The sequence below is a fragment of the Solanum stenotomum genome, chromosome 5 (assembly GCF_019186545.1).
Source record: "Solanum stenotomum isolate F172 chromosome 5, ASM1918654v1, whole genome shotgun sequence".
Taxonomy (NCBI): Eukaryota; Viridiplantae; Streptophyta; class Magnoliopsida; order Solanales; family Solanaceae; genus Solanum; species Solanum stenotomum.
Genome location: NC_064286.1, coordinates 44189701 through 44217213, shown reverse-complemented (window position 1 = coordinate 44217213; position 27513 = coordinate 44189701). Strand labels below are relative to the sequence as shown.

General features: G+C 35.7%; 1 pseudogene; it reads left to right on the top strand.

The window, feature by feature from the left end:
- Positions 1–9886: 9886 nt before the first annotated feature.
- The window catches only part of LOC125864027 (gibberellin 20 oxidase 1-like), a 40384-nt pseudogene continuing 22757 nt past the window's right edge, over positions 9887–27513 (top strand).

Genomic DNA, 27513 nt, shown 5'->3' with positions numbered 1-27513 from the left:
TCTCAGAACCCTTGTTAATCTCTACTCTAGTCGGTGACCCAGTTATAGCTAGACGTATATACAAAAATTTCCCTGTCACAGTCTCCCATAAAGTCACCTCAACAGATCTTGTAGAGATAGAAATGGTAGACTTTGATATCATTCTAGACATGGATTGGTTACATTCCTTTTATGCCGCAGTCGATTGTATAACTAGGATTGTTCGCTTTCAGTTTCCAGACGAACCAATCTTAGAGTGAAAGGGTAGTAGCTTAGCACCTATGGGTTGATTCATTTCTTACCTTAAGACCAAAAAGATGATTTCTAAGGGTTATCTCTATCATCTAGTTTGGGTTAAGGATTCAAGCTACGAAACCCCAACTCTTGAGTTAGTTCCAGTAGTTAATGAGTTCCCAAAAGTGTTTCCAGAAGATCTTCTTGGAGTTCCTCCTGAAAGGGAAATCGACATCGGAATTGATCTCCTTCCTGATACCTAGCCTATTTCTATTCATCCTTACAGAATGGCTCCAGCTGAGCTTAAGGAATTGAAAGAGTACTTGAAAGACCTTCTAGATAAGGGCTTCATCAGACCTAGTATTTCACCATGGAGTACACCAGTGCTGTTCGTGAAGAACAAAGATGGTTCCTTCAGAATGTGGATTGACTACCGGTAGTTGAACAAAGTCACAATAAAGAATAAGTACCTTATCCTGAGGATTGATGACTTGTTTGACCAACTTCAGGGTGCTCGTCATTTCTCAAAGATAGACCTCAGATCTTGTTATCATCAACTCAGTGTCAGAGATATTGACATCCCGAAGACAGACTTCAGAACTCGGTATGGTTATTATGAATTTGTAGTTATGTCATTCGGACTAACCAATGCTCCTGTAGCTTTCATGGATTTGATGAATAGGGTGTTCAAGTAGTATTTGGACTTGTTCGTCATTGTCTTTATTGATGATATCCTCATTTACTATTGGAATGAGGAAGAACATGCGAATCATTTAAGGGTTCTCCTTCAAACTCTCAAAGATTGCCAGTTATTCGCTAAGTTTAGCAAATGTAAGTTTTGGTTACAATCTATTTCTTTCCTTGGGCATATTGTTTCTAGTGAAGGGATCCGAGTAGATTCTCAGAAAATAGAAGTAGTGAAACAATGGCCCAGAACTATCTCTTCTACAGATATCAGAAGTTTCTTGGGTTTGGTTAGTTATTACAAAAGGTTCGTGGAAGGGTTTTCATCCATAGGCTCTCTATTGACTAAGTTGACTCAAAAAAAGGTTAAGTTTCACTGGTAAGATAATTGTGAGAAAAGCATCGCAGAACTGAAAACTAGGTTGACTATAACTCCCATTTTGACTCTACTAGAGGGTTTAGACGATTAAGTTATCTATTCTGATGCATACAGAGTCTGCCTAGGTTGTGTGTTGATGTAGAGAGGTAAGGTTATAACTTATGCTTCTAGGAAGCTTAAGGTTCATGAGAAGAATTATCCAACTCATGACCTCGAGCTTGCAACAACGGTGTTTGCACTAAAGATTTTGAGAAATTACTTATATGGTGTTCAAATAGATGTGTTCACAGACTATAAGAGTCTTCGGTATGTGTTCACTAGAAAGAGTTGAATCTTCGCTAGAGGAGATGGCTAGAGCTCCTCAAGGATTATGATATGATTGTGCATTACCATCATTGTAAGGCCAATATAGTAGTAGATGCTCTTAGCAGACTATATATGGTAGTGTAGCACATGTTGACGAAGAAAGAAAAGACCTAACAAAGGATGTTCACATGCTTGTTCTCTTGCGAGTTCACCAGACGAGTGTATCAGATGGTGGTGTAACAGTTCAAAATGAGTCAGAATCTTCATTGGTAGCAGAGGTGAAGGAAAAGCATGGCAGTGATCCTATATTTCTTCAACTAAAGGGTGCAGTTCATTAGTAGAGAGTTGAGGTTTTTTCCCAAGGGGGAGATGGTGTGCTTCGCTATTAGGGTCAATTATGTATTCCTAAGGTGGGTGAGTTGAGACATCAAGTTCTTGCACAACCCTATAATTACTCTAGGTATTCTATTCATCCAGGCGCCACTAAGATGTACTGTGATTTGCGGGAAGTCTTTTGGTGGAATAGTATGAAAAGGGATATAGAAGATTTTGTGGATAATTGCCTTAATTGTCAACAAGTGAAGGTAGAACATCAAAAACCAGGAGGTTTGACTCAAGAGATCAACATTCCTACTTGGAAGTGGGAAGTGATCAACATGGACTTCATTACAGGTTTACCTCGTTCTCGCAGACAACATGACTCCATTTGAGTGATAGTTGATAGAGTTACTAAGTCTGCGCGCCTTTTGGCTGTTAAGACTACAGATTCGGCGGAGGACTACGCCAAGATTTACATTAATGAGCTAGTCAGGTTGCATGGGGTTCTTTTGTCTGTCATCTCAGATAGATGTCCTCAGTTTACCTCTCATTTCTGGAAGTCATTTCAGAAAGGTTTTTGTACTCACGTTAATCTTAGCACAACCTTTCATCCATAGATAGATGTTCAGGCTGAGCGTACCATTCAGAACTTAGAGGACATGTTGAGAGCTTGTGTAATCGATTTCAAGGGTTATTGGGTTGATCATCTTCCTTTTATAGAGTTCCCCTACAATAATAGTTACCATTCCAGTATCAACATTACCCCTCATAAGGCATTTTATAGGCGTAGATGTAGATCTCCAGTTGGTTGGTTTGAAGTAGGTGAAGCAGCCTTGATAGGACTAGATTCAGTTCATGCTGCTATGGAAAAAGTTCAACTCATTAGAGATAGACTTAAGACAGCCTAGAGTCGCCAGAAATCCTATGAAGATGTAAGGAGAAGGGACTTAAAGTTCCAAATTGATGATTGGGTTTTCTTGAAAGTGTTACCTATAAAGGGGGTAATGAGATTTAACAAGAAAGGAAATCTCTGTCCTAGATACGTAGGCCCTTACATGATCCTGAAGAAAGTTAGTAAAGTGTCTTATAAGTTAGAGTTGCCAACAGAACTATCAGTAGCGTATCCGCTCTTTCACATTTCATTGTTGAAAAAGTGTATGGGTGATCCAACATCTATTGTACCTTTAGAAAATGTGGTTGTGAAGGATAGTCTCACTTATGAGGATGTACCAGTTGAAATCCTTGATTGTCAAGTTCGAAAGTTGGGAAACAAAGAAGTCGCTTTAGTTAAGGTTTTGTGGAGGAGTTTGTCAGTTGAGGGTGCTACTTGGAAAGCAGAAGCAACCATGAAGGCCAAGTATCCTAATCTCTTTCCTTCCGATCCCATTACAACTTGAGGTAATAGTTCCTCTTCAGTTTTTCAGTCATTCATGCGTAGTTTATGTCTTAGTATCATGTTCCTTCACTTATACTTGCATTTTCAGCATATTTGCATGTTCTTGGAACGTAGTTCAGTCAGAAATCAGTTTTCTAGTGTTTAATGGTAGGGTTTTGAACTCTTTCCCTCCATCTCCAGCTAGTTTAGTCTTCATTCGAGGACGAATGTTCCCAAGGGGGAGATAATGTAACACCTTGTATGCTAGAACTACAAAAAAATAGATTTTTTTCAGAAGTTGCAGGTGCAACCCATTGCCACTAAGGGACCGTAGGGTGACCCACGATACATTATGGTGGTCCGTGGTGCACCACCTGCAACCCCCCTAGAGCCCCTTAGAAAAAATTGGCTAATAGTAGACCCACCCCAGGACCTACGGACTGTAGGTAAAACCATGGTCTGTGGTCTAGGGCCGTAGGTCAGACCCATAGAACCCACTCTCTGGTGCCAATCGATGGACTGACAGGACGGGCCGTCAGTCAATCAACAGTCCGTCAGTCAAGCCTGTCTGTGGCTTCAACAGATTTTAAGTCAGGGGTCGTTTGGTCTTTTGCTCATGTGTTGGACCCCTAAACTACATCATTTAACCCCTAAACAATGTGGTTTTGGTTAGTTTTAGCCTAGTAAGCAAATTAGAACCTAACCTAATATATTATTCACCAAAAATTCAGCAAACTTAGAGCAAAACAGAGGAGAAAGTCGACCAATTCCTAGTTCAAGAACACAACAAGTTTTTATAAGTTCCAGCCCCGAAATCGAAAGATTTATCTGTGGAATTCGTCACCAGGTATGTGGATTTCACTGGTGGATTCCTTTCATCCACTAGGTCTCTATAATTCATTCAGATTCTTGATTCCCTTCATATTATCTAGACCTGGGTTTCTAGAATTTCAGCAGTTTATTATGAATTGGTTACTTGAATGTTCCTAATCAGATTATCATGATATTAGTATTGTTTTGTGTAGATTTTTTCTTAAATTCAGAACCCTAGCTATGTAGTTCTTTTAGTTCATGAATTACATATGCTAAGTCAGTTATCTCAGTTATACATGCCTCATATTTGAATGTTTCATTATTAGTGCTTATATGGTGCATTTTCAGTTAGCATGTCAGTATTTTGAGCTATGCAGTATTACAGAAATCCAGTAATAGATTGTCAATTACATAATCAATTGGGAGTATCTTAATACCGAGTGGACTTGGGTTAGTCACCCTCAAGTCCCTGAACTACGTGCTTCGTAGGTTGTAAGTCCCCTCTGTAAGTATCAATTTAGTGATCACACCAAGTCATGTGTCTATACCTTTGGCAGGGTGTGTTGGGTCCTCTCGATGGGGAGTATACATCAGACACCACATTTAGCTCATGTGGTTTTATGTTTGTTATTAGTAGCTCCCTAACAGTCAGATTATATGGCATTGACCATATTATCAGTCACAGTTCAAAATTTAATCTCAGCATATTATATATTTGGTCATTGGATACAGTCATTTCATGTTCAGTATTCTATGTTTAGTATCATGCTTATCTCTTATCCTTGCTCAGATATATGTTTTGGTTTAGTTATGCTAATTGTGTTCAGATTTACTTTATCATGCATGCTCAATACCTTTCAAGTACTGACTCATACTCTACACTACATCTTCTCATGATATAGGTTTAGGTTCTTATCTTCTGAATCACGTATAGATCGATTCCCGATCTACAGTTCAACAACATCATTGGTGAGTTCTTATTCATCGAGGACGATTGACATGATTATCTTTCTTTGCTTTTTGATCTTTAGTTTTCAGTATTTGGTAGATCTAGCTGGGGCATGTACCAACATTTCTAGTTAGTAGAGGTTTTATTTCAGACATAGTTAGAATCATCTTTAGTATTTGAGTTTGACTTTTCAGTTGTTATTAAACTCTCAGTATTTATATATTTAGATTTAGTATGAGTATTCCCCATCATTTCAGATTATCTTATGATTTATCTTCCGCACAATATTTTCTTATTTTAGATTATTTAGTATGCCTATGGTATGCCAGCAGGGTTAGCTTTGGGTCACTCGTGATCCTAGGTCCCGTGTCCAAATCCAAGGGGGTAGCTTCGGGGCGTGAAAGCTAGCATAAATCATCAACATAAGCACACCATAGGTGTTAGTCAATGTAAGACATATACCATAATCATAAGAGACAATAACACAAGTCATAAGCATAAAAGATATCATCATAAAACATAGGCTATAAGCATAAGATGTAACAACATAGTCATAGACATGATCAATACATCTAGTTTAACATATCATAAGAGAAACACATCTTAAGTCACCTCAAGGCAAGCTTGTGCAATACATGGATAAGACCCATAATCCCACCCATGCTAAGCAAGTCACTTTAGGCCCTTATTCATATTTATCATCTTTTGATCTCATCTTTAGCTTATTTCTGATAGACAAGGGAACATTCACCTTTAGTCATATGTGTATTGGAAGGGCCTTTAAAGCTACAATCCAACCAATCATAGATCGTAAGCATAAGTGATAAGCACATTTATTACATAGACCATCATAACATAAGAGAACATACCATGAATACCTTCAAAGCATACTTGTGCAATTCATGAATAAGATCCCATAATCTCACCCATACTATGTAAAGCTTCTTGAGTATACATAGTTCATAATTCATATCCTTGTTGTGGGATTAAGCCTTAACCAACATAGAACATGGGAGCTTAACATGGAATCCGGTGTCTACCCCACACCGAAAAGGGGTTGCTCTACTTGCCTAAGGTAGAACCATACTCTTAGGTTAGGTTAATCCAATGGCTAAGTAACTTATGAGGGCACGTCGTTTATGGGATAAGGAGATTGTTACTATAAACCCACCCTTAATTAATGGAGGAGCTTCCATCTCATGGGACTTCTTCTAGAAACCCGCCCTCTACTAACGAAGGAGTTTCCATCCCATTGTCAATATCCATTCGGTGCTAGGCATTAATTCCCATGAACTTCATATTAAGTCTTGACTTAAGTTCATATTCATGGAAGAATGTCTTGACACTCAATCCAACATATTTCATAAGATAACACATTAGATCATACTTGAGAATAGCCTTTTACCGTCCATGTCTACATATAGATTCAATAGGTGAGACTAGTCATCCAACCTTAGAATCATCATATTGTGAGAAGACTATTCACATCATATCATATTCATACATAGGTGTGCATATGAGAATATCCTTTAAACAACACACAACAAGGTCATAATCATAATCACTTTATTCTCAAAGTGTTCCTAAAGCATATACATAACCTTAATAAATCATGCATAATATCATATCTTGTCCTTTCAAGGACCAATGCTCATATCAAATCAACACATCTAAAATGACTACATTAGACATGGATATAATCACAATTTCAAGTAATCAAATCGCTATATGCATAATCTCATATACTCATAATATAGGTCATGTGAGCAAAGTCCTTCCACAATAATACAATATACAAATAAATATACATAATAGCTTCACTCTCAAAGCCCTAACATTCCTAGTTAATTCATATTAGCTTTTACCCTCAAGGCCCTAGAAATCACATTCATACTACAAGCCTTACTCTTACACAATACTTCACATAGTCATCACATATTTCTAATTCTAACGACAATCTAACCACATGCTTCATCCTTGATCAATTTTAATCATATATCATCATATAAACTCAATCTCAACACTACTAGTCATTATTCATCATATGACCCTTGATCTAATCAATTCATGTCTACAAGATTTACTTTTAAGAAATTCATATCTAGGTGCTCTAATCTCAAGCAATTCATAAAGTAATTCATTAATCTTAGAAAGTCACATCTAAGCTCTCAATTTCCTTTTTCATGGCATAAAACTAAACTATATTAATTTCACCCTAGAATCTTAGGTTAATTAAGAATACATGTATAATCATGCTAAAATCGTGTAATTTCATCATAAATAATCATAAACGTTAAAAAAAATCATAATCCACTCAATTGGATCATATTCATCATAACCCACAACATTGGAAGAAACCCTAACTAGAGTTCGGGATTTTTTCTTCAAATTGGGGAAAACTAGGGGACATCATAGATGAAAGAGGTCCATGAATGAATAAGCCAGCATACCTTGATTAAAAAGCCTATAAATCTTGAAACAATGGACTCTTTACCTAGCTTGACCCTCTTCTTCTTCCTCCTCCTCTTCATTTTCCTCATCCTCCTCTTCTTCTTCTTCTTCTTCTCCTCTTCCTCCTTATCCTTCTCCTTCTCCTTCTACTTATGCTTCTCCTTCTCCTTATGCTTATCCTCCTTCTCATTCTCCTTCTCCTTCTTCTTCCCCTTCTTCTCCTTCTCCACCTTCTCATCCTCCTTCTTCTTCTCCTTCTCGTTCTTGTTCTCGTTCTCTTTCTCTTTTCTCCTTCTTTTTCTCCTCCTCCTCCTTCTTCTTCTGCTTCTTCTGCTTCTCCTTCTTTTTCTTATCCTTCTTCTTCTTCTTCTTCTCCTTCTCATTCTCCTTCTTCTTCTCTTTCTCTTTCTTCTTTCTCTCCTTCTTTTTCTCCTCCTCCTCGTTCTTCTTCTTCTCCTCCTTCTCGTCCTCCTTCTTCTCCTTCTCCTTCTCCTCCTCCTCCTCCTCCTTCTCCTCCGCTCCTATTTCTCCTTCTTCTCTTTCTCCTTCTTGTTCTCCTTCTTGTTCTTCTCCTTGTTCTTCTCCTTCTTCTTCTCCTTCTTCTTCTCCTTCTCCTCCTACTTCTCCTCCTTCTTCTCCTCCTTCTTCTTCTCCTTCTGCTTCTCCTTCTTCTCCTTCTTCTCCTTCTGCTTCTCCTTCTTCTCCTTCTCCTTCTCCTTTTACTTCTCCTTCTCCTTCTCCTTCTCCTTCTCCTTCTCCTTCTCCTTCTCCTTCTTCTTCTTCTTCTTCTTCTTCTTCTTCTTCTTCTTCTTCTTCTTCTTCTTCTTACATGTATAACCATGCTAAAATCGTGTAATTCCATCATAAATAATCATAAACGATCATAAAAAATCATAATCCACTCAATTGGATCACATTCATCATAACCCACAACATTGGAAGAAACCTTAGGTAGAATTGGGAAATTCTACTTCAAATTGTGGAAAACTAGGGGACATCATAAATGAAAGGAGTCCATGAAATAATATGCCATCATACCTTGATTACAAAGCCTAGAAAGCTTGAAACAATGGAGTCTTGACCTAGCTTGACCCTCCTCTTCTTCTACTTCCTCTTCCTCTTCCTCCTCTTCCGCTTCCTCTTCCTCTTCCGCTTCCTCTTCCTCTTGTCCTTCTCCTTCTCCGTGTCCTTGTCCTTCTGCTTCTCCTTCTCCTTCTTCTTCNCTTGTCCTTGTCCTTGTCCTTGTCCTTCTGGTTCTCCTTCTTCTTCTTCTTCTTTCTAGAGAGAGGAATTTTAAGAGGGAATTGGGTTTCTTTTGGGGGTTTCGAATTAATGATTTAGGATGACTTAAATAAGGGTCTAAAGTGTTTATACAATTTGTCTAAACTAGGGTAAAACAATGTCACTTAATAACTAATTAGTTCTAGAAAATTCCACAAAGCCCCTACTTAACCGTTTGAAACCAACATTATGCCTCACCCACGAGACCACATCCACGGGCCATGAGTGGACCCATGGGGCATGCTTGTGATACGTGGGTGGTGGCCTGCAACACTATTTTTGGGACCCTGACCCACGACCCCTCACCCAAGGGGAGTGGGTCCCTTTCGTGGATCACTATTTTTTGGGTAGAATTTAGGGTCCTCCTCAAGGACCTTTGGTTATTCCTGGGGGGGGTCGTACCTTGACGTTCTAACCTGAAACCCTTCATTTTAAGTACGGGGAGTTATATCTAGGACTCTAACCCTCACGACAAGCTCTAGTTTAGTCTACTAGTTTCTGGGGTGAAATCGAAACCCTCCACCAATGATAATTACTTACGATTCTAAGTTCTAAGAATCGAATTAAGGATTAGGGGAGTGATTATTTTACCTTTAACGCTAGAAATTGTGGAAAACTGTCAAAAACTGCTCTGGTTCACCTTGTAGCTCTCAAGAACAAAGTTTTACAGAAAATAATGATTTTTGGGTTTTTCCCTGACATAACACGCGACTATCCCGCCACAGTGGCCCGCCCTGAGGGAACTAATCTTGCTCTGGAGGATTGCACGGAGGTAGAAGCTCAGAATTTAAGTTGGAAGCTCCCATTTCATGACACACATTTAAACCTGGACATTCAAAAACTACCCTTCCATGCTAAGATCAGTTTCGAGAATTCTACTCGCCCGGATTTGATTCCTTAAAGTCGTACAGGCTCTTTAACATCTTGGCTATCCACTCATGTGATCAAATTCATAATCAACCCCCCCCCCATTTCTAGGTTTTCCTAACCCTCACCTGTCTTGGATTTTGTCCAACTCTTGCCTATGCTAGAAATTTCTAAGCCACTACTCTAAAGCTTTCGCACCAAATTCATTTCCCATTGGATTTTCCATAACGACAGGAACAAGTCATTACATATGCTTGGTGAGGAAAACCCATTTATCTTTCATGCATCCCATATGAAAAATGAGTTCAACATTCTCATACAATATATATGGCCAGATGATGAGAATTCTAATGTTGTAGTACAAGAACTTCATGTTCCCCTTATTGACTTAAGGGGTTTTTTTCTCGTGACCCTGCCGCCGCCCAACAATCATCTAGGCTTTTGGGTGAAGCGTGCAGGAGTCATGGTTTCTTTCTTGTAGTAAAGCACGAAGTTGATGCTAATCTTATCTCTAATGTCCATCGTCATATGGACATGTTCTTTGACATGCCTCTCTGTGAAAAGCAAAAAGCTCAGAGGAAAATTGGTGAACATTGTGGTTATGCCAGCAACTTTACTGGAAGGTTTTATTCAAAACATCCTTAGAAAGAGACACTCTCTTTACGATACTCTGTTATAGAGTGATCATCTCACATAGCTCAGGAGTATTTCCAAAGGACATTGGGTGAAAGTTTCAAAAATCTCGGGTAAGGACAATCGACTATCTTAGTTCTCATATTTCTCAATTTTTTGTGGTACTTTTGTTTTTGGTATGTTTCATAAAAATGTGTTTTTTTCCTTTTTTGGCATGACATGTTTAAGACCACTAGCTTAAATGATATTCTTGTACATTATATATATATTGAATTCAAAAGTCTTTCTTTAATATCTTATATTTTATGTCAAAACAAAATCAGACAAAAAGATTGAAACAAAAGGAGTATCTATTTTTCTATTTTCGATTATGTATATGAATTAATCTTTTTTCCCTTTAATTGCACATGAATGTTTATCAAGATTATTGCAATTCCATGAGCATGCTTTCTCTTAGTATCATGGAACTTTTACGGATGAGCTAGGTGTACAGAAGAGTCAATTTAAAAAGTTTTTCGAAGATAATGAATCCATCGTTAGACTCAATTATTATGCCAGGTGCCAGAAACCAGAGCTCAACTTAGGAATAGGGTCTCACTATAATCCAACATCACGAACCGTTCTCCATCAAGATTCTGTTAGCGGACTTCAGGTTTTTGTGGACAACGAATGGTACTCCATCAGTCCAAATTTTAATGCTTTTGTCGTTAACATAGGCGACACATTTATGGTAAGAAAATTTACAAACTAGAACTATATAATAGGCTAATGTATTATGTATTACATACAAATAATATAAACAAAATCAATTAAACAAATAATACATTTTCTTGGTCAAAACATTATAAGATCTTTCCACATGACGAGCAATGATATACATCATGAATTCTTAGACTTACAACTTGAATATAACATATTTGGTGTTTGTTCCTTATCGAATGGTAGATACAAAAGTTGCTTGCATAGAGCAGTGGTTAACAATAAGACTTCTAGAAAATCACTTGCTTTCTTTCTTTGTCCAGACAAAAATAAGGTGGTGAGTCCACCAACTCAATTATTGGACTACAACAACCCTTGACTATATCCTGACTTCACATGGACTACTCTCTTTGAGTTTACTCAAAAGCTGATACAAATAGTCTTCAAGCTTTTTCGACGTGGCTTCAAGACAATAATGTAGAAGCTTAAGAGCTATACATGTGAGGTTCAAGATTGAAGGCTTTGGAATCTCTTTTATATATGTTGAATCTTTGATTTAGAACTACAGATATTCATGTTGCAATAATTCTATTAAGTTAGACACCTAGTATTTAGGAGTTGATTTCTATTTCAGTTTTGTTTTTAGTCTGTAAATAAATGTCTTTTGTTAGTCAATAATATAAAGTTTTGTAGTTCAATACATAATTTGTCCTTCAACTTTTCTTCCATTGTTATTTTCCTAAATTTATTTTCTTTCAAAAACTGATAGGTGGGATCTAGAGCTATTTTTCTGAAGGGACCCTTGAGTGAAGAGATGGATTTCAAAAATATTTTTTCATGAATGACTCATGTTGTTTTTAGTAATGAAAATTACCAATTATGAGTTGTGAGAACGGAAAATTACTTGGAGGCACTTGACCGTTAGGAAGAAAGCCGTGGAAGAGGATTATGAAATTAATCTGTTACAAAATAATCCCACCATAGCACAAATTAAGAGTCACAATGAAAAGAAAATCATGAAGTCCATGACGAAAGCAACTCTGTTTGTTGTTGTCTCAACAACTATTTTAAAGAGAATTATATTTCTCTCATCACCAAAAGATATTTGAAATTATCTGAAGAAAGAATATGTTGGAGGTGAAGAATTCAAGTTTCAAAGAATAAAAAACTCCAAGAAAATCAAAGAATGCTTGGATAGATTGCTCGGTATTGATAACAAGGTAAGATTTCTAGGCACTAGATCAAAAAAAGGTAAGAGATAAATATAAACACAAGAAACCAAAGGTTGATTCATTAAATAATTTGACTTTAGCGAAAAATCCAGGAACTCATTCTTTGGATGTGATATCAAAGACTCCCTTAATTAAGAGGAAATGTAGTGAATGCCAAAATCCTAAGAAACAACCTCCCCCTTTGATATTATAGAAGAGACATGTGATAACAATCTTATTAAGGAAAAGAAGGCAAAGTTTTCCAATTCCATGGGAAAAGACTTCAGTAGAAGCAGAGCTAGTGAAGGGACTGATGGAAAAGGTAGCGGTAAGAAGAAAGAGCGAGTCAGACAAGTTCTAGATTACACTGTGCATAGCATAGTGCAGATGCTAAAGATTTTTCAAGATGAGGAACATAAGTGAGACAGATTTTGATGGTTCTTGTCACGACCCAGACCGTCGTGATTGGCACCCACACTACAAACCGGTGGGAGAACCACTACTACAATCCAAACCAAGCAGTCCATCTAAAAACTAAGGAAATTAAGTTATGGAAGCAAGTTAATTAACTAACAAATGTGGAAATTTAATACTTAGAACCTGAAAGTCAATGTACCAAAACATCTAAACAAATGATCCAAGTCTAAACAAGAAGGGATACATCCCCAAACTAATGAACTAATTAACTAACTAGAACAAATATCTATGTCCGGAAATGATGGATATAGACGACTGATAATCCCATGGCAGCCCGGAAGAATTGGCTCACCCTTGAATTCGAAGCGACGATCACTGATCTTCTAAGCGAGGTATGTCAATAGTTGCGTGAAGATGTGCTGTACTAAACAAAAATAAGAGCAAGTGCAGAATCAGTACACAACCACATTGTACTAGTACGATAACTAGACTATCCCATTAATTGAACATAAACATGTCAAATAACATTATAATCGCAGGCATATATATCAACATGTACAACATCATCAACATTTATGAACCACCAACAACTTCACATTTTATAGCACATCATTGGTCCTATCACGGAACCCAAACCCAAACATTAGCTTGCCATAACGTGGCAATCAAATCCCTTATCTATGTTGAAACATGACAATCGATCCCATAATTATGCCGGAACGTGGAAACCAATTCAATAGTTATGCTGGAACGTGACAATTCGATCCAAGTTAGTCATTCCGGAACGTGGCAACCGATCCCATTCACACACCACAATCACAATCACAAGTACATTATCAATATCATACAATCAAGTCGTGGTTTCAAGGCATTCATAATTCATATATCTCATTTACAACAAGTGTGATCAACATTGTAACATTCATACATATACAAATATCATAATGAAGAAAGAACAGGCATACATCACACAATCATAGAATCACAACCATTACCTACCTCGAAACAAGCTTGAAACCCTAAGAAACTTGATCCTTCCCTTTTCAGATTCATTCCGCTTGTTCTTAGTCTACAAACAGTCACAATAACATGGAAATCAACAAACAATCGCAACTAGAATAGGGTTGTTTTCACCATAGAATCTATAACAAAACCTTCCCCCATCTATATTCACCGATTCTAGTACGTTCTACGAATTGAAAATGTATTCGGGGAGTGAAAAGCTTACCTTTAGCCTCAAGAATGGTGAAAAACACGTAGAAATCACCTTGGAGTCGTTCCTTAGCTCTAAAAGTCAAAAAGTGCCAAATAAGATCGTTCAGGGGTTTATTAACAATATTATGTCGTGTCTGGCCCGCCACAACAACCCTCATCCCGCTGTAGCGGTGGCGCCAGAGTGATATATAGTCCCGCCAGAGCGGAACTTTTGAACCATTGGCCTCTTCATCTTTAATCTTCGATTTTAAGTCCCGTCGCACCCGCCACAGCGACCACCATCCCGCCACAAAGGCAGAGACACCCGCCAGATCAACAATTTTGAGACAGAATGCTATTTTAAAGAATTCCAAACCCCATTTCACAATGCACCTCTAACCCACTACACTCAAAAATTACCCTTCTCGGTAAGATTGATTTTCGGATATCTACTTACCTAAATTCAATTCTATAAAGTCGTACGGATTCGTTAACGAGTTATCTAACTACTCATGCATTCAAAACCAAAAACAACTTACCCGATTGTTACCAGATTTCCCCAAACCTCAAGGACTTTGATTTCTTCCAAATCTGGACAAGGTTGAGAAAATACAAAAACTACAAAAAAGTTTTTTCGGCCCCAATTTTTCCCCGTTGGCATTTCTATAAAGACGGAACCCGATCGTTATAATAGATACCAATTTACCCATCACTCGTCCCCGAGTGACAAACTTCAGAAAAGTAGGTTAAGGAAAGAATGAAGTAGTACCTGATTCGACGAACAATTAGGGATACTTCTCTTACATGTCCCTCTCGATTTCCAAAGTAGCTTTCTCAACCGGACGATACTTCCATTAAACTTTCACAGACTTAATCTCCTTGGTCCCCAACTTACGCACATCCCGATCAAGAATAACAATCGGTTCCTCTTCATATTGGAGGTCCTTGTCTAGCACAATTGAGTCCCTCTTAATGATATAATCTCCGTCACCATGATATCTCTTCAACATAGATACATGAAATATCGGATGAACACCGGATAGATTAGGGGTAGAGCCAATCTATACGCCACCGGTCATACACATTCAAGAACCTCAAAGGGACCAATATATCGAGGACTTAACTTGCCCTTCTTACCAAATCTAATCACCCCTTTCATGGGTGATACCTTAAAAGGAACATTCTCACCAGTCTGAAATTCCATGTCTCTTACTTTATGATCCTCATATCTCTTCTGTCTACTCTAGGCTGCTAGAAGTCTAGCTTGAATACTCCTCACCTTATCTTGACCATCCTTCACTAAATCAACCCCCAAAGGTTTCACATCTCCTGCCTCGAGCCAACCTATTGGTGATCTACAACCCCTCCCATATAATGCCTCAAATGGTGCCATATCAATGCTGGAGTGATGACTATTGTTATAAGAGAACTCACACAAAGGTAGGAATTTATCCCAATGCCCTCCAAAATCAATCACACATGCTTTCAACATGTCTTCCAATACTTGAATAGTCCTCTCATACTGTCCATCCATCTGTGGGGTTGTACTAAAAGTGAGTTGTGTGCCCAACTCATCATGCAATTTCCTCTAAAACTTAGACGTGAATTGGGTACCACAATCTGAGATGATAGAAAGGGGCACCCCATGCAACCTCACTATATCATTCACATACACCTTAGCCGATTGTTCAGCATTATAATTTGTTCTTACTGGAATAAAATGGGCAGATTTAGTCAATATATCAACCACTACCCAAATAGAATCAAACTTCCCCAAGGTCTTGGGAAGACCAACCACAAAATCCATAGCTATTCTTCCCCACTTCCACTCTCGAATTGGCATTCTTTGAAGTAAACCTGCAGGCCTTTGATGTTCATATTTCACTTGTTGACAATTTGTACACTTAGCCACAAACTCCGCTATGTCTTTCTTCATGCCTGACCACCAAAAAATTTGTTTCAGATCTCTATACATCTTGGTCACACCCGGATGAATAGAGTATCGCGAACCATGAGATTTTGCCAACAATTTTTGAATCAAGTCATCAACTCGGGGAACACAAATTCTCCCCTTAACACTGTGTACACCATCCGCATCGAGAGTGGTCTCTTATGCCTTACCATTCACTATTTTCTGCTTGAGTTCGATCAAATTTTTATCCTCGAATTATTTGGCCTTAATCCCCTAAATGAATGTGGCCTTAACTTCAATGCTAGCTAACACCCCACCTCTTTTAGAGATGCCCAACTGTATGCACTTAGATTCTAAGGTCTGAATTTCTTTGGCCAAAGGTCACTTCGTTACACTCAAGTAAGCTAAGCTACCCATACTTACCGCCTTTTGACTCAAAGCGTGTGCCACGACATTAGCCTTCCCCGGATGGTATTGAATGGTCAGATCATAATCCTTGAGTTACTCCATCCATCTTCGCTGTCTCAAATTCAGATCCTTTTGAGTGAGCAGATGCTGCAAACTATGATGATCAGTAAACACATCACACTTAACACCATATAGATAATGCCGCTAGATTTTAAGAGAAAGTACTATCACCGCCAACTCCAAAACATGGGTTGTATAATTTCTGTCGTGCACCTTCAATTGGCGCGATGCATGATATACCGCGAGTTTACGATATTTCTAATACATTTCACTTACAAGTTGTTTGTGTCTAGGGCCTTTTTGTATTGGTTTTTATGTGTTTTTATCATTTTCTGCAGGAAAGATGTTCAGGCGCGGAACTAAAGAGATAGCTGAAAGAAATGCAGAAAAAGGGCATCTCCGGTGGTGATCTACGGACCGTAGGTCCATTGACGCTCCGTAGATGGTGGTCGTAGATCAGCAGACAAGGCATGAAAGGCAAATCAGGGAAATCTGGCCAAGTGTGGAACCACGATGGCCATTGACGTTCCGTAGATGGATCTACGGACCATACTGTTGATTCGTAAATTGATACTGCGAGGGTTCCAGTACCTGATTTTTGAAGATTCCAAGTGTGGAGCTACGGAAGGGGATTGACGGAGCGTAGATCGATCTTCTGTCTGTACTGCAGTTCCATCGTTTGCTCCAGAGAAGCTGATTTTTGGAAGCTGAAATATTCTCTAAGTCTTGGCTGACGGAAGGGACTCAGGGACTATAGATCCATTGACGGTCCGTTAGTCAGTCTCGTGGAATGAAGACGTGTCCCTGAACAAACTTTCTTTATTTTGTTTCCCTTTTAATTTAGGACTTGTGTTCTATAAATAGGACATGCAAACCTCATTTTTGGGGGTTAGACATTATTACTTTAGTTCTATTTTGTAACTTGGGAGATTATTCTTGCAAACCTAGCAATTATTAATTTCTTAAGTTCGTTTTGAAGATTTGTGTTTTGCAATTCAAGTTGAATTTCTAGGTTTATTATTCTTCTTAAGTTGTTTAGTTGAGGAAGCTACTTGGGAAATCGAGAAGGACATGTGAGAAAAGTATCTCCAACTATTCAAAGATTCAGGTACTACTTTATTCTTGCCTTATCCAGTTCTCTTAGATTATCACTCGAGGACGAGTGATGGGTAAATTGGTATCTATTGTAACGATATGTTCTCATCGTTATGGAAAATCCAATGGGGAAAGAATTTGGGCCAAAAAACTTAAGTAGTGACTTGGAAATTTCTAGCCTAGGCCTGACTTGGACAAAATCTGAGTCAGGTGAGGTCCAGGGAAATCTGGTAATAGATGGGGGGTTTAATTATAAATTTGATCACATGAGTGGATAGCCAAGATGTTAAGGAGCCTGTACGGCTTTACGGAATCGAATTTGGGTGAGTAGAACTCCCGAAACTGATCTTACCATGAAAGGGTAGTTTTTTAATGTCCAGGTTTTAAGGTGTGTCGTGAAATAGGAGCTTGGAACTCAAATTCCGAGCTTCTTTCTCTGTGAAAGCCGCCAGAGTGGGGCTAGGCCCAATTATTATCACAATTATAAATACAATATAAGTACAATGACACGAATTTAGCTTGACCAATGACGTAGACCTACTACTTACTTTTTCCTTGAACCACTCTGAAAAGGTATCAAAATGCAGACAATCAATTTGATGTTGATTCAAACGACGCTTACGATGTGATCTCTTGATTTCAGCAATATGTTCACTATTCACATAACTCATATCTATCAATTTTCTTATCAAATTACACTTTTATAAAGATAGATGGATAGATAGATAGATAGATATAAAACTTACTTTTTATAATGCTCAACCACCTCTGACTCACAATTGAATAACACATGTTTATGTTCTTGTAACCACATTTTTTCATCAAACTTAAATACATCCATTCAACCATCTGTCACCTCAACAGTAGGAAAAAGAAATTCTTCCTTATTAGTATCGTGCTCAATTTGATCATCACATTTTTTGAACAATAAGACATTGAATCACCACCCTCCAAATATCGTGAACAAAATGTCAAACACTCATTCACTATGTATGCTTCTGCTATTGAACCTTCTGGGCATGCATGATTACGAACATATGATTTTAAAGTACCCATGTACTTGTAGAATTAGGTAATATTATTATTTTGATATTATAATATTTATGAACAAAAAAAACATACAGTGAAGATTCAATGATATTCTTTGTACCCCTCAATTGGATACATCCAACGATAAAGTAGTGGCCCCGGAAGTGTAGCCTATGTGAGTAACCAAGTGTACCATAATAGTAAAGAATACAAGGGAAAAGAGCTTCCATAGTTGACAATATTTCTGGAACTCTTTATTCAAGTAACTTTAGCTCATCTAGTTTTAACACTTTCCTACATAAAACATGAAAGAATGTGCATAGATCAATTAAAACGGAATTAACTCTTTTATCCGTTGATCTTCGTAAGGAAATAGAAAGAAACTCTTGCATTATAACATGACAATCATGAGTTTGTAGTCCAGATAGCTTTCGTTTGCGAATCCAACGTGCGATATTAGATGAATAGCAATGTGGAAACTTGACGTTTTCCAAAACTTCAAATCCAATCGAGCAAGTAAGTTGCCTTTAGATTTTTTATCAATGTCCAATAGTGTGTATATTGTGTTGTCACATACATTTTTTTTCTATATGCATCACATCAAGATTATGGCGCACCAAGTTATACTCCCATTAAGGAAGATAAAAAATATTCTTCTCTTTTTCCATGTGTTATTAATCACCCCACTTACCCCTTCACTCGATTTGCCAAGAGTAAACTTTATATCTTTCACTTGATCCAACACTTGTGAACCAGATATTGTACATGGTGCAGGTCTTGTTTCTTTAGTTCCATCAAATGATTTAGCATCATTTTGATATTTGTGGTTCGACCTCAAGAAATTTCGATGACCCATGAAACAAAACTTCTCTCCATACTTGAGTCTTCTATATTTTTCAAATTTGGCAAAAGTTTAGGTGGTCATGAATTATTTTTATCTCTGATTGACTTGAAATTTGATGGTTCCATTTAAAATCATTTGGATGAGTTTTAGGTAGTTTGTCACATTAAAATTTGATTTGAATATGATAAGATTATTCTTTATTCGAGTTATGTTTATGTTATATTTGGAATACTATTGTACATGGTTATTTAACATGAATTGATTTGTGATAAGAATGTAGGTCATATTGTTTTAATTCCTAAAGATGCTTAAATCACTTGAATTTAAATTTGGTCACAGCTTTGGGATTTTTGTTTTTATAAACTCCAATTGACCTGAAATTTGGTAAGTTCATTGATAACGACCTAGTAAGAAGTACTCATTACTATGTGGTTATGATTTTTTGATGTCGTTAAAATGATTTTAAAATTTTTCATTGGAAATAAAATGTTATTTAGTATGAATGACATCCTTTATATCGATTTTATTTATGTTATATGTAGTACATGATTACATATGATGAGTTAACATGAATTAATATATGACAAGGATATTGATCTGATTATTTTTCTTGAAATCATTTGAATATGAATTTTATCATAGCTTTGGAGATAAATATTATTTTTGAACTCTAACTGATCTGAAATTTGGTAGGCTCATAAAAAATGATCAAATTAAAAACACTCATTGTTATGAAGTGATTTGACAATTTGAGGTTGTTTAGATAATGTTTTTAGATATTTTTTGCATTGAAAATTACTCGGCTATGATATAGTGGTGATAGACATTGTTCTCTATGGTCTTCATGACTAAATTTTAGTGAAGTATTAAGCTCATGTGTTGACTTTAGACCTTCCTCCATATCGGATGAAATTACTACAAATCATTAAAATTTAATCTCTAGTTTTGATAATTTGTATTGACTCCCCCTATTTGAGTAATATTTGATTGGATCAATGAATCTAAGGATAATGATATTCACTTGGCATAATTAACATATACTCTCCATCTGAGTTAACTTTTGATCTAAATTTGTTGGAGTGAATATCTGACATCACATATGTATGTTGCATGAGTAGTTATTTTTCATCAAAATTTATCGTTCAAGATACATGGATATCTATGAGGTGTTTTTTGAATTTTAATATTCAATGTATACATAAAAATGTTGATTTTTAGGAAATAATACTCAGATAATGTAAATAGTTTTGATAATTTTGCTCTTTGTTCTTGATTAGTATATGTAGTTAACAAATAATAATATATGATAGGAATTACTTAACAAAAAAATCTTAAATTCTATTTTGGCCAAAAAACATTTTTCGACCAAATTGATCATAGTTTTGGAATTCGAAAAAAATGGGACTCTAATTGATCTGAAATTTGGTAGATTCATAAGAATGACCTAATAAGGAATATTATTTCTTTGGATCGTTATATGAGTTTTTGGTCATATTTGATTATAGGGTCCCCTCCATTGATTACCAATATTAAATAGTAATAAAGTAATAGTTTTATGTGATGGATTAGACCTTCCTCCCTATTAGATGAAATTAATACAAGTCACTATGTATTTAATCGTCTAGTTTTGATAATCTATATTAACTCCCCTAAACTGAGTAATATATGATTGGATCAATGTAACTAGAGGATTTTCACTTGACTTAAACTAATAGTAGATTCTCTATCTGAGTTAGGTCTGTATAAGTTTATGGAGTGAATAATTGTTCATTGTACATATGTATTGCATGGGTAGTTCTCAAATCCCATCGATTGGCTATTTGAGATGCATGGATATATATGTATAAACTTAGGATTATTCGAAATATTATGATCTAGTTAATGTATTATATCTCTTATTTCAATAGACCTTACGCAACCACTTAGTACTACTTAAGCTTTTATATTGGTAGAGATAAGATATAAATTCAAAGAATGCATTGTAAATTTACCTTATGTGAGAAGGAATTATTTTCAGTTTCTAACTAGATAAGAGATGAGTACTTAATATATTTGTTTTTAACTCTCCTATCATTAAGTTTGATGAATATTTTATTTATAGTGGTATATTGATGCGTGTTTTTTTATTAGTATTATCTCTCATGAGTTGAATTATATTAATCTGCCTCATAAGGGAAATTATCTTTTAAATTGAATGAAACTTATCTATACGTTAGCGTCTAAGTCATTTATTCTGAATATAATTTCGAGGTTGGTTAATGAATGGACATAACAGTTCATTGAAAGTGCAGTCACTACCAACATGTGAGTCTTGTTTAGAAGGAAAAATGACTAAGAGACCTTTCCTCTTATAAAGGAAAAAGAGGTAGTGATAAGTTATAATTAATCTATTCTTATTTGTGTAATAAATAGCATTTGGGCAAGAGGTGAATTTGAGTATTCTAAGTTTTCAAGAAGTTTACTCATGATATGAATATTTTTTTTTTTATGTTTTGTAAGTCTAAATGTCTTGATAAACTCAAAGTATTTAAGACACATGAAAATAATATCATGAAAAATATATAAAGTCACTATAATCTAATTGCATTTCAATTGTTTACTCCAGACATTCTGTAATAGATTGGTGTAGAAGAGAAAATAAGTATACTCTTATGAAGATGATAAGATTTATTATTGACTTATTATTAGTTATTTTTTTTTCTTTTAAGATAGGTTCTAATAACTACATATCACATTCTGAATTCAATTTCTTTCAAATTAGTACCTTGAACAACTATAGAACTAGTTGGATTTGACGTAAGTCTAATCTGTGACATGTTTAGATATAGGATTGTCCAACACATGTGCTGAGTGGGAGAATAAGAAAATTGGAATTAAGAACAGAATATGTGTGTTAATTGGATATCCTAAATAATGAAAGAAGGTTTATTATAATGTCCTAAAGAAAATAAGGCAATTGTTAATACAACTGTCTGAATTCTAGAAAAGGATCATTTAGTAGACCTTGTTCCTAAAAGTAAACTAGTTTTGTAGGAATTGAACAAATAAATAACAAATAAGTCAATTATAAATTCAGACACACAAGAACATCTGATCGGTATGTCAGAATGGATATTCCATTGCATTTAAGTAGTGGGAGAAACGTTACTAGACATAAGAACACTACTACCTCAAGTAGTGGGAGTGATGTTGAGCAAATGAACACTACATGAAAAGTTTTTAATATTTCAATATCGAAAGATTTTGAAGAAAATATTAAGACTCAATAACATGAAAGTGTGATAATGTAGTAGTACTTAGTCGTAGTGGGAGAATCATAACGAAGAATGATTTGCTTTGTCTAATAATAGACAACTTAGTTGGGATAATTTTTTTAGATATAAAGGGTGGATTTGAATAAGATTTGTTTTGTATGCTTGAGAGAACTTTCATGATAGAACTCCCAAAGAACTCCTGAAAAGAAGTACACTCTTGGAGGGTTTCATGATAAGGTCTCTCAAGAACTAGTACAAAATCTATTTGTTACAACGAAGCACTACTAGACAAAATTGCATGAGAAAATAGCTTGGTAAATTTACTTTGATAAGAAATAAATGAATGCATGTGAAAGTTGTAAATGCAGATTTAAGAGTCTAAGTGGGAGGTTGTTAGGGTATATAGTATTAATCATGTATTAAGAGATAGTATTCTAACAATTTTCAAGATTAAATGTCTAAGTGGGAGACTGTTAGTGTATATACTATTAACCATGCATTTTGATATAGTACATTATAACAATTGTGATGGTTAAAAGTGTAAGTGGGAGATTGTTGGGATATATACTATTAACCATATCTTAAGATATATTATTTATTATAGAATAAATATTTATTTAGTTTTAATATATTATATATTCGTTTATGGTGTCAGTTTACTTATATAGTAGATGATTTAGTGTGTAGAGTTTTAGCTTATACACAGAGGATTAAATCATCGGTTCTTATAAGTACAAGTTTTTTGTTCACAATCTAGGATGGAAATTGGATATGCCATCGGTATGATTGTAGCACAAGATTATATGTAATTTATCCTGATTATGGGAACGGTATATTTCCAACTTCTTGTGCTAGTGCATTTTGTATGTATTGAATGGGACCGAGTAGAGTTAGTTGTTTTAGACTTGCTGGCAAAAAAATATTCTCTAAACTATTAAATGTACTTATATTTTTAATCCTGATAAAACTATTATGATATGTATATATTAATTATCCTTTTGATTTATTAAAAGGTGAGATTCTGAGATGGGTCAATATGTCTGGTAGATTGGATGATAATAATATATATTGGTGAAGCAATAAGTTAGTTGATGGAATTCATACATCGCTATAGAGATTTATTGATATGCCTTTTTGAGAAGCTTATAAGTTTTCATCGTGTCAAACCTTGCAAGTGGATTTATGATCTTGTTGGTTTTTTAATAAATAAATTTACAAAATAACAGAGAAAGACTTTGAGAGAAAAATACTGCAATATTATCAAAGGGAATTATATTATTAATAATACAGAGACTTGCATTTATAGATATAATTTCTAACTTAAAATAGAAAAATAAGTTACAAACTTATCAGTTTAATTCAAATAACAAATAAAAAGAACTAACAACTAAATATAAGTCAAATAGGACACTAATAACATAATTTAGAAACCCTAAAAGTAGCTAACTGTTTTATTTCTGCAATATCCTGAGACATATTCTCAACACTCCTTCTCGGATCAGGATTGTAGATTGTAGTCTCCTCTGAAATTGACCTTGTGAACAAATTTGCTAATTCATCCTTTGTGTTACAAGGCTTGTGTGCATCTTCTATTGGATTAAATGAGAAGCTCTTACCTCTCATTTCAACTTATAAATTTTTTTGCTTAGTCGAATAAAAAAATTGACAATATTTGTCTCCAAATAATAATTTAAATCCTTTGTCTATTAACTGACCAACACTAAACAAAATTTTATCAATATCTGGCACATAAAGAACATTTGAAATTATTTTTGTACCTGAATTTGTTTTAATTGAAACAAACCCTTTTCCTTTTGTAGGAATACAATCACCATTCCCAATTTAGACTTTCTTATTTTCCATAGGAATGAACTCTTTAAAAAGATTTCTTTCATATGTCATGTGGTTTGTCAACCACTATCAATTATCCAAAACTAAGATTTTTTTGGTTGAAAAACAAGTTGCCACAAATAAGTGGTCTTCTTCTTCTTCAGTAGTAACTTGGGTAATTGTTTCATCTTTTTGAAAATTGCTTTTGCAAATCACAACTTCATGACCCAGTTGTTTGCAGTTCTTACACTGTGCATATGCTTTTTGCCAACATTTATATGGAGGATGTCCATTTTTTCCAAAGTGCTGACAAGGTGGTTAATTTTTAAAAAATTTACCCTTGCTTTGAGTTTTGTGGCTGACTACTAATACTCCTTCAACCATGCCATCTTGCATCATAAGTCTCCTTTGTTCCTGAGTCTGCAAAGAATTTAACAATTTTGTCAAGGTAATTTTGGATAGTTTTTGTGTGTTTTCCAAGGTAGTTATACACGATTCATATCTTTCGGGCGCTGTTACAAGAACTTTTTCAGCAATTCTTGTATCTTTAAATTCATTGTCTAGTAATCTTACGTTGTTGACAATACCAAGCAATCTGTTACAGTATTCTTTGACTATTTCTGACTCTTTCATTCTCTTGTCACGATCCAAACCATCGTGATTGACATCCACACTAACCCTCCAGTGGGAGAACCATTACTACTAACCAACTAATCCAAAAACTAAACATTTAAATATACGGAAGCATGTTTAAATGCAGAAATAAAGTGGAGTTCCCATAAACTCCGCAAGTCTAACAAATCGTTACTAAAACATTGCGGAAAATACCTCTAGAATCTGAAAGTCAATGTACCAAAATATCTAAAGTTCAACCAGTCTAAAGAAAATGGGTACAACCCAACTAAACATATGAGTAAGTCTAACTAGAAAGTCTGAGTCCAAAAAGAGTGGACTAAAACATAGAAGACCCATGGAAGCCTGAAAGAACTGGCCCACCCTTGAATCCGATCTTGCTCACTGATCTTCTAAATGAGGTTTGTCAGTAGCCGCCTAAAGATGCCCTGTACTCAACAAAGAAAGAGAAATCGCAGTATCAGTACACAACCACAGTGTACTTGTAGGATCACGCGTCTATTCCAGCAAGTGAAACATATATGAGCAGTCACAATATAGTAAACATGCATATACCGAACATATATAATATCAGTTATCATTTCAGCAGCAATGTACCATTCCACATTTTCAATAATACACATATATGACATGTCAATGGTCCTCTCATGGAACCCATACCCAAACTGTTAGTGTGCCGGATCATGACACTCGATCCAAGTTAGTGTGTCAGAACGTGACATCCGATCCCAATTAGTGTGTCGGAACGTGACACCTGATCCATTCAACATGGCACAATCACAATTTACATTCTCATAATCATACAATCAAGTGTTGAATCATGGCATACAAACATTCATTCATACTCATTTGCATTAGATATGATCAATAGTGCAACATTCGCATACATACATGCATTACAATGAAGCAAATACTAACATACATCACACAAATATGAAATCAAACAATCGCCTACCTCGAAACCAAGCTAGAATCCCTCTAAGGCACTTGAATCTTCACTTTCTGGATTCTTTCTGCTTGTTCTAGGTCTACAAACAATTAATATACGCAAGGATCAACAATCAAAGGTCTAATTATCCAGATTATGACAAACCCAGTAACCCAAGACCAAACCCATGATCCTAAGGTGCAGATAGGGCTTTTTCTCACCATCAACTTTAGACCAAACCCTCCCCGAACGATAAATACCCATAAATTTATGTTCTGTGTATTGAAAAATGGATTGGGGGCTAATATCCTTACCTTTAGCACCAAAAGTCATGGAAAACATCCAATAAATCTACTGGGGTTGTCTCGTAACTCTTAAAAACAAAGTTTGCACAATAATGACGTTTTTGGGGGTTTATATCCGACTTAAGTCGCAATTGTTCCACCACAGCGGGACCCAACCCGCCACAGCGGCCTCGCCCTGGTGAAATTATTCCCGCCATGGCGTCTTACACAGAGATAGAAAGTCAGAATTAGAGTTTCAAACCCTCATTTCACAACACTCCTTTAACAAATGACGTTCAAAAGCTACCTGTTCACGCTAAGACCTGTTTTGAGAGTTCTACTCACCCGAATTTGATTTCGTAAAGTCATACCGTTTCCTTAACGTCTTAGATATCTACTCCTGTGATCAAATTCATTATTGGATATCTCGTCAATTACCAGATTTTCCTAGGCTTACCTGACTTTGATTTCGTCCAAATCTGGACTAGGCTAGGAAATTTCAAGTTACTACCAAAACGTTTTCTTACCCAAAAATTTCCCCGATGGATTTTCTATAACTTTTCAATTAGAATTCCCTCATTATATTTAATACCTTCATTCCTCGTATTCTTTTATCTTCATTCTTTCTTTAGATAATTCCAAATTTCTTTTGGTGATGTGAGAGTCATGATTTTCGTGAAAACAATTATCAAAACAACTGCAAACAAAGTTGCTTTTGACTTCGATTTAATGATTTTCTTTTTCTTGTAACTCTTGATTAGGGCCACAGTGGGATTATTTGGCAATAGATTAATTTTATAATCCTCTTCCACGGCTTTCCAAAGATCAAGAGCTTCCTAGAAAGTTTCCATTCTCATAGCCCATAGTTGATAATTCTCACCATCAAAAATGGGAGGAGCCATTCGTGAAAAACTATTTTTGAAATCTATTTTTCTACTCACAAGTCCCTTAAGAAGAAGGCTCTAGATACCAATTGTTGGGCTTTTAATAAATAAATTAAGAAAATAACAGAGAAAGACTTTGAGAGAAAAAATATTGCACTATTATAAAAGGGAATTATTTTATTAATAATCCAGAGACTTGCATCTATAGATATAATTCCTAACCAAAAATAGCAAAATAAGTTTCTAACTTATCAGTTGAATTCAAATAACAAATAAGAAGAACTAACTCCTAAATCTAAGTCAAATAGGACTCTAATAACATAATTTAAAAACCCTAAAAATAGCTAACTACTTTATTTCTGCAATATCCCAAGACATATTCTCAACAAATCTGACACATTAAATAAGTTAAATAGTGCTCTAAAGGAAATTAATTATTGAATTAAATTCGTCAGTAATTTAATTTATTGATTAGTATCTGTAATCTTAACATGGTGAATTACATAAGTGTTTAATGGGGAATTTTGAAATATAAATAGAGGAGTGCAATTACGAATTTCTA